The following is an 8808-nucleotide window of genomic DNA, read 5'->3' on the forward strand; positions in this document are numbered from 1 at the left end:
GATTGCTCCAAAACAGTGGATTCATCTACATCATGCACAATAATATGTCTGCATGAATCTCTGTATCATTTCACCTACTATCGCTCATTCTCTTCACCTATCTATATCTATATGTATTTATCTAAATAAATAAAGGTTGATATTATTTTATATATTGAATCCATGTTTGGTTGAAACAATATGTGATTCAAAGTTCCTAACAGTATTATGCACTCAAGGATGCGTTATGTATACTGCTTTGTATTACTTTATACAGAAATAAAATCATTTGAATTGAAATTGAACTGATATTTACAAAGGTACATACAAAATATTTAAAATGACGAGCACTGCACTGTGTTTTGAAGCTGTGATCTCCATAAGATTTAATGATTGATTATTCTGCATGAGGGCACACAGTCTCTATAAAATTTTCATACATGGCTACGTGTCGTGAGGAAAGACTTTCAACTTTTAGTAAAATGGGGGAGAACCGTATGAAATGGCTTTCTTCATTAATCATTTAGCCTGAAATGGCCCTGTTTACCTGATGCCATGTCGCATTACCAGCAAGAAGTGTGATTCAGGCAGTGTATCCCTCCCTTTTCAATTAGGAGGAACCAATTGCACTGAGCTGCACTGACTTGGCTAGTGTCATGAATAACGTATCGACGCGACAATCACCTACAATAGATTCACAGCTGCATCGGTAATGAAAACCGATGGGATCCCCGTCCGTGCTTCTAAGAGTTGAAAGGGGGAAGACTGAAAGAAGGGGGGGAAGAAGCAGGCGACGTGGGACAATATGTTTTCTCTTTTTGTTGTTGTTTGACAGAGAGGAAGCAGATTTGTATGCATTGCTCCGAAGTTTCTCTCAAGGCAACATCCTTGGAGTGGAATATCACCTACCTGGGTGGGGGCAGTAGCGGGGCAGCTGCAGAGGGTAGAGGGACCGCCGGGAGGTGGCGCACACGATGTCCGTGATTTCCTGCTTGCAGGCGACCGTCTGTGCCCGGCTCAGCGCCGAGATGGCGTCCTTGCTCTCGATGGGGCACTTGGCCTCGTACTCCAGTACGAGGGAGGCGTTGCCCGTGGGCGTGATGCGCACCAGCTTGCTGCGGTAGCGCTGCACCCGGGCGGGGTCGTATGCACCGCCAGTGCCATTGGTAGCGGTCGCGGCGGCCTGGGCGGGCCGCTGGTTTGGGCTGGCCTTGTGGGCACTGTTGCTCAGCTGGTTTGACACCTCCTGGTCGACCTGATCCGCAGCGATGGCATTATCCCGACCTGCCAATCTACCTGTTCCTCCAGAAATGCTCTGATGAGGTGGTTTCTGCATCCGCCTTCGATCCAGCGGTAATGCCTGGTCCTCTAGCTTACCCTTCTCGGGGGCCTTCCTCCTCTGCTGGGCTTTCTTGTACTCATTGATTTGACTCTCAAGTTCTCTATGGAGTACTAATGAAGGCTGTTCTGTATCATGATGCCTTTTTGATGACGTCTTGCTTTTGGCTGGTGGGTCCTTGCCAGCATTTATAAGTTTTCCCACGTCCTGTTTAAAAAGATATAAAAAAGATAGGTATATTACAAAATGCAGTATGATGCACTGCAAATGGTTAGATTGAATAGAGTACTGAAGTGATAATGTCAAAGTCTTTTGTTTTCGCTTGGGTTGGAACCTGGTGTGCGTATTAACACTAGGGTCAGGTGAGGTAGGTTAGAACCAGTTTCCATGGCAACAAATGGCTATGACATCACACTTTAGAACTCTATACATCATTGCATTTTCCATGGCGATGGCGACAAAGTCAGAGTTTACTTTAACATCAGCTTAGGATGCAAAAATCCTTTCAAAAAAAAAAAAAATATCAAAAGCCCTCCTGAAAGAACTTGGCATATTTGACTGTGAAGGTCACTGCCAAACAAGCATTAATTCATCCTAGACATGAGAACTGACAGAAACCAATTCTCCCTGCCCCCTTTGGTCTTCCAGCATAGCGATGGCTGGTAAACAAGCTGCTTCAACATCCAGGCCCAAGTTTCAACTCTGTGCCCCGCGGATGACATCTTTCCCTTCACTGCCTCATTCATAACGCAATTCAGAAAAAAGGGTTTCTAGCCAAATGGACAACCGCATCTCTGCACATTTCCGCCCCTCGTCCCATTTTTTGAAGCTGCCAGATTTCGGGCACTAATAAATTGCTCATGCTGAACTACCACAATAAAAAGAGGGAGGAAAACAGTTGTCGGTCTGATTTCCATCTCCATCGCTTCTTTTCGTTTGCTACTTCCTCCCTGACGGAAGCGATCCGGCAACGGATGCTGCCATGATGAGTATCTCAGAGAATTGTGGCCCACATAACTTCTTGTCCAGATTGACGATGTTGTATCGAGGACATCCTTAGGTACGCATTCCATCCCATTTTCATTTGTAGGTAACAAATCTCTAGATGGCCGAGATTTCGCCACATTAAAAAAAACTTTGATCACGTTTGGTCTTCCCTTTACTTTGCTCTAAATTGAGGTTTTAGTTCTGGCTGGTTGTTTGCTTTATTGCATTTTTCTATTATTTTGTTTATTTGTTTGTCCTCTGCTTCAGTTATAACATAATTTTTGCTGAAAAAAAAAAGGTTGAAAATGATGAGGTTTGACAAAGTGGAGGGTATACATGATCTGATTAATGTAGCCTGGTTTTTACAGTATTTTCTTGACATGAATGTCCCAGATGTCTACACATTATCCACTAAGTTTCTCCTGTGGTTCTGTATCCTCCTTCACATTTATGATGAAGATAAAAAGTGATGTAGACCTTTGGAAGACGGGAGGGCTAGCTGTGATTTAATTTTGAGTTCATCAACTTGAGCTGTACATGTAATGAGTTGGTGCTGAGAGACATGGAACTCTGTTCATTTCTAGAAGGGTATACTCACAAAGTGCAGAGTGTGATATGGAAATTTGGGGTGAGGGGCTAGGAAATAAGTTTTGAGGGTAACAGAAGAGGGGCGTCAGAGAGGGGTGGTGGAAGAAGAATAAGAAAGAAGAGGAGTGAGGGTAAAGGGTGGCAAAGGAGAAATGGTTGGTAACGGAAATGAGTAGGAGTGTAGACAGTTGGTGTATATTAGGAAGGTGGAAGAGTGAAGATAAAGGGGTGCAGAGGAGGAGTGGCTGGTAGAAGAGATGGGTTAGTGGTGGTAGGAGAGGGGCAAGGAAGGGAGAGAGGGGGGTAAAGGGTGATCGAGGACTGGTAGCTGGTAATGGAGATGGGTAAAGAATTGTGGAAGAGGGATAAAGGGTAAAAGAAGGGGGTTGCTGGCAAATGAGATGGGTGAGGAATTGTGGAAGAGGGGTAAAGGGGATGAGTGAGGGTAAAGGGGGGAAGAGGAGGGGGCTGCTGGCATACCAGATGGGTGAGGAATGGTAAAAGGGGGTAAGGAGGAAAGAGTGAGGGCGAAAGGTGAGAGAGGATTGGTTACTGGCAATTGAGATGGGTAAGGAATGGTGGAAGAGGGGTAAAGGAGAGGGGGAGAGTAAGGTAAAGGGTGAAATAGAAGGGGTTGTTGGCAAAAAGGAGGCAGGTCAGGAATGATGAAAGAGAAAGAAAGGGGAAGAGTGATGACACAGATTAAAAGGAGTGGATGAGGGATTGTGGTAGAGGGATAAGGGGGGGGGGCGGAGAGGGAATGAAGGCAAAAGCATATGAGAGATGAGGTGGCTGGCAAAGACATGACACTTATTGCACCTTACTTTCTAACAGTTGTGTAAACATCAACAAAAACAATCTCCTTGCAATTGGGGAGGGGGGATTAGAACTATCCTTCTTTAAGATTAGCTCTATAAATGTGCAAAGTTATACACAGTAAGAAGGTAATGTCTGCAAGCACAAAACACATAATTTAGCTGCAGTTAAGGATACAAAAGCATGAAAGTGCAGCATCTGATTTCCTGCAATGGAAGCATGTCTGTCCATCACGGCAAAACAACACATACAAACGAAGTGTTCCTCCTTTCTCGGGGGCCCCAAAGTTTGTCAACATTGAGGCACGAAGCACAGCTACCCCTGGAGACATCTCTACACTAGCCCTACCACCCCTCGGATCCTTTAAGGGGAGCCCTCATATTCCACAATCTAAACAATGCAAACAATATCTCCACAATTTGGATGATAACACGGATATGCCTATCTGGGCTACTCATGAAGCCCGAAGCCAATGCAGGCACTTCAAAAACTCCACTCAACATGCTGGCTGGAGTCGATATCATCAAACTGCCGATGGGACCGTTGACGATGTAATTCTTTTTTCCTTCATCTTTCTCCTCCAGCGGTTATCTATAAGAGCCTCTTAGACCTATCTTTCAGCACCAGCCTCATCTCTTCTGCATTCTTTAAGGCAGTCTTGTCCTGTCCCCTCCCCCCCCCCCCCCAACTCTTGTTCTCTTCATCTTGAGGATGGCATCAGAGGATGAGGGCGGATAGTGGAATGTATTGCCAACCTAGATGTCTCATCATCTCATTCTCTTTTCCTTCCCCTGGGTGAAGGAACGAGTAAATGTGGCACAGGAGAGTTAAAAATCATGATGTGAATGTATTTTTGATACTTGCTAGGAAAGTGGAAAAGTTGGAAAGAAAGAGAGAGATGGTGGGGGAAGAGGCACTCAATTTGGTGTTGAGTCAGACCCAGTTTTCATTGATCAATTCGTCGTGATTCTGGCATCCTCTGAGATTTGACAATCTCTGAAAGAAAAGTGCTAAAAACAAGAGTATCATGAACCAAGCCTATTTTGGGATAGATACCAACAAATTCATCTCAAGTATCCTCCCTAATCAAGGAATGAGTGCCTTTGCCATCCCCATATAATGCAAGCTAGTTTTGTAGGCAAATCACACCAAATCAGCATTCATATCTTTCAGAGTGGATCCATCGGATGCTTAACAACTTTTCAATTGACAGTGGTTTTTAATACGCAGCTGTAAAACTTCCATGTAAACCAATGAAGTGTCGGAAATCAGTATATTTGTAGAGAACTTTTGAAATGCAAAGACATTCTGTCCCATCTTTAAATGGGAGGTGAGAGACTCCTCATTCAAAACTGATCTCACATGAAAAAAAAAAATCACAAATTGATAAGGATAGATTTATATTAAACCCAACAGAAAAAGAAAATGAAGAACTTAATTCCTCTTTCATGAACTCATTAAAAAACAGAAAGAAAGAAAGGAGAATATGAAATACAGTATAGTTTAAAAGAAAACATTTTGGGAAACAAATATGGCATCATAATAACTGACATTTGGGAGATCATAGAGGGGTACACAAAGATCATAATGGCCCCACATACCTCCTTTGGTGCTGGTACATTTTCCTTTGTTTGTTTGTTTGTTTGTTTGGTTGGTTTTTTTTTTTTTTTTTTTTGGGGGGGGGGGTTGCTTTTGGCAGGGTATAGGAACATATGTACTAACCTAAAGTTTACCTGTTGAAAAAATCAGAGGGCTTTGCATATCTAGACATTGTGAACCAAGTTTCCTCAAAATAAAAATCCTGTACTGCAGTTCTGGTGGCTTATTTCCTAAGGACGCTCTTAGTGCATACTCGTGCCCCACATTTGATCACACCGGAAAGGGAAAATGGTGCTACGATGTTTGGTGATGCAACTACTGGTCACAACATCGATTTGCCCCTTGAACAGTCCACGGTAAACATTGCGTGCTTCATGATGGCACTGTTTTCATGATTAATGGCTTTCTCTGGCATGTGCAGGTGTTTTCCTCGACAAAGAAAAAAAAATGCACATTTCAGTTCAATTTCCCCCTTTCTCCACAGGGCAAAGATATTGTTTTGTGTGTTGAGAACAAATCAAAAATATATCTGAACTGGCTAGTAATTGCAGCATCATTCTCAACTCCTAAAATACACGTGAATCCATGACTTGTGAGGGATCACTGTTTCAAATATATGTAACTGTAAATCAAGAATGCCATAGATACGTCTCATTTATTTATGTGAAGTTTGGCATTAACTTGAGATAGGGTACATTTCAGTGTTCTAGTGACTGATGAAGTTAAAATCTTTTGCAGCCATTTATGGCAGATTTCCACCGGTAGAAAAATACTGAATTGTTTTCCTTCGTGCAATCTGAACAGGAAACCTTCGTCACGCACATCGACTGCCCAGGAGATCAGATCCTCTCAACGCTTGCAGGAGATTGTGGCTTTTTCAGAGGAATCAAACTAGATAGACATATATGTTACTTGCAAAATTCAAAGTGTTTGGTTTTTTTCTCCTTACTTTTTTTTTTCTGGATTTGGTTTTCTGGGTCACTGCCTTGTCAAAACGGCTTATACAATGCATCAGTTCGAGCAACGAGTATAACTGACTGACTGTATTCAACCACAAATAACGATAGATTTAAAATCATTAAATCTTGATAAAGAAGAAAAATCTATACTTCGGGCAGGCATTGTGATTAGAATTCGTGTGACTTACGCCCATAGACGGTGAGCTGATTCTGCTATAGATTTTCCCCCATAGATACCTGCCCGAGTATACTTGGGACTGGTCTTCAATGGGTTCAAATGCAGCCTCAAGCAAACCAACCTGCATTTGTGTAAATTCCTGAACAAGAGCGCATCACCCCTGTCAGTGCCACTGACATCCTATTTGTACGCAAAGCCCAATGGCAATCTGAGCTGGCAGTTTCAAGAGGGTTAAAGGGGAAATCCAGTCCAAATTTAAATTAGTCTGATAAGAAAGAGTATAATATTACGAGTTCACCTGTAAAATTTTGATCGAAATCAGATGAAAAACAAGGAAGTTAGGACATATTGAAGTTTCGCTAATTTTTTTGGAAAAGTTCTTGAACAGTCAATATGAATATGTAAATGGGAAAAGTGAGCATGTCATACCCTCACAATTTGCCATATAGTTTGTACATAGAATGTTGAAATTTCTAGTTTTTCATTCAAACGCAATTATGCCCGAGGCTCAAATCCTGATATATCTAACTGATCACTATTTTGAAGTTATTCAACCACAAATAACATCATGTTTCAGACAGAAACATTGACTTTTTATCATTTTTTTGTACATGATCAATGGAAAATTGTGAGGTTATAACATTGTTAGCTCACTCATTTGCATATTCATATCCACTGTACAAGAACTATTTTGCAGAAATTAGCAAAACTTAAAAATTTCATAACTTCCTTATTTTTCATCCGATTTCAGTCAAATTTTTACCGTTGAACTCATAAGATTTTACTCTTCTTTATCAGACTAACTTATTTTTGGACTGGATTTCCCAACCTCATGTATCTGGCCATTGTTAGGGATGAGTGCCCATTAGGATAATTGATATGGCCAGATACTCAAGATCGCTAGAGCACAACACTTCTAGAGCAGGTTGTGCTGTACTGTGATTTACTATTCACTGCAATGACGTATATCATATTTGCACGTTTTATAATTCAAATACTGCAGAAATGAAATTAAATACATTGTATAAGTGTAAATATGCTTTTCCCTTGGTCTTTGTTCCTTCTAGCAACACTTGCTTTTCCCTTGGTCTTTGTTCCTTCTAGCAACACTTGCTTTTCCCTTGGTCTTTGTTCCTTCTAGCAACACTTTTTTTATCACATAAATATTACGGTACAAGTATTAAAGTAATCGCACTGTCATCCCCGACTCTCTCCTTTCCTCGTATTTGCAAAAAGAATTGTTGTTTTGTAGTTTTAGGAAAGTTTCTCACTGAAAGCCCAAATACTAATGTGTGCCAATCCATGTCAGGATGACAGAGAAATGATGGTCACATGGTAAATAAAACAATAATCTCTTGCATTAAAAGACTGACAGAAAGTACACAACTGTTTCTATACTTTGATGACAACACACATCTGTCACACTGAACAGGGGCGGATCCAGCAATTTTGTATCAAGGGGAGACGCCTTCACAAAATTAAAGGGGGGGGGGGTGCACGCCCCCATTTTTGACTTTTTATTTCTTTTGTTTTAAAACAAAAATAAAGAGGGGGGCGTGCCCGATGCGTCCCCCTCTGGATCCGCCACTGCTTAAAGACACAGTGAAGAATTGTGTTTGGTCATCTAGAAACAATGCATCTTGAGAGGTAAGAAAGCATTCCTTCACAAACAGCATGAAAACTAAACTTAGCATCTCGTGGGGGAGGGGGCGGCTGACTGTGTATCTGTGAGAGAGATGGGAGAATCAGAGATGCAGTCGTATCCACTTTCACAGGAAGAATCTTTCAGTCCTCCATTTCGAAACCACCTGTGGTGGATTGGTACTCAGATCTCAGCCGACATCCTCCTGTATATGCAAGAAGTCGCACCGTCCGTCCGTCCGTTACACTTAATCAAAATATTGGATTACCGCACCGAGCCGCCCCCTCCTGATTAAAACCAGAAAATCCCTCTGTAAACATCGGATGATCCCCTGCCCGCATCCTCCTCCTCCCAAAATCAACTTTGTCTCTTTCGTTCATTCGCAGCATCCAATTTGTCCACGTAACCGCTCCAAATTAATGCATGAGGGAATGCCTAATGACATTTGCACACTGTGAGCTTGATAAACACAAATATATAAAAGCAGCAAGTTGAGAACAAATGCACGTAGCTCAGCCATGATTTGGTCAAACAGCGTACACTTTGCATGTCTCTTTTGGGTACTTGGAGATATCATATATTTTTTGTTGCACAGTTTGTATGCATAAAAGCTTGTACCCACTTCATCGTAAATATGATTATCTGCTTTGGCAGATTAAGTTTTTCTGCTTTTGCTGTAAAATTATGTTATGAAACAATTTTTATTCACAATATTAAAGAT

This window comes from Diadema antillarum, unplaced genomic scaffold (genome assembly GCF_040938485.1).
Source record: "Diadema antillarum isolate AM-2024a unplaced genomic scaffold, OU_Dant_1.0 seq00001914_RagTag, whole genome shotgun sequence".
Lineage (NCBI taxonomy): Eukaryota > Metazoa > Echinodermata > Echinoidea > Diadematoida > Diadematidae > Diadema > Diadema antillarum.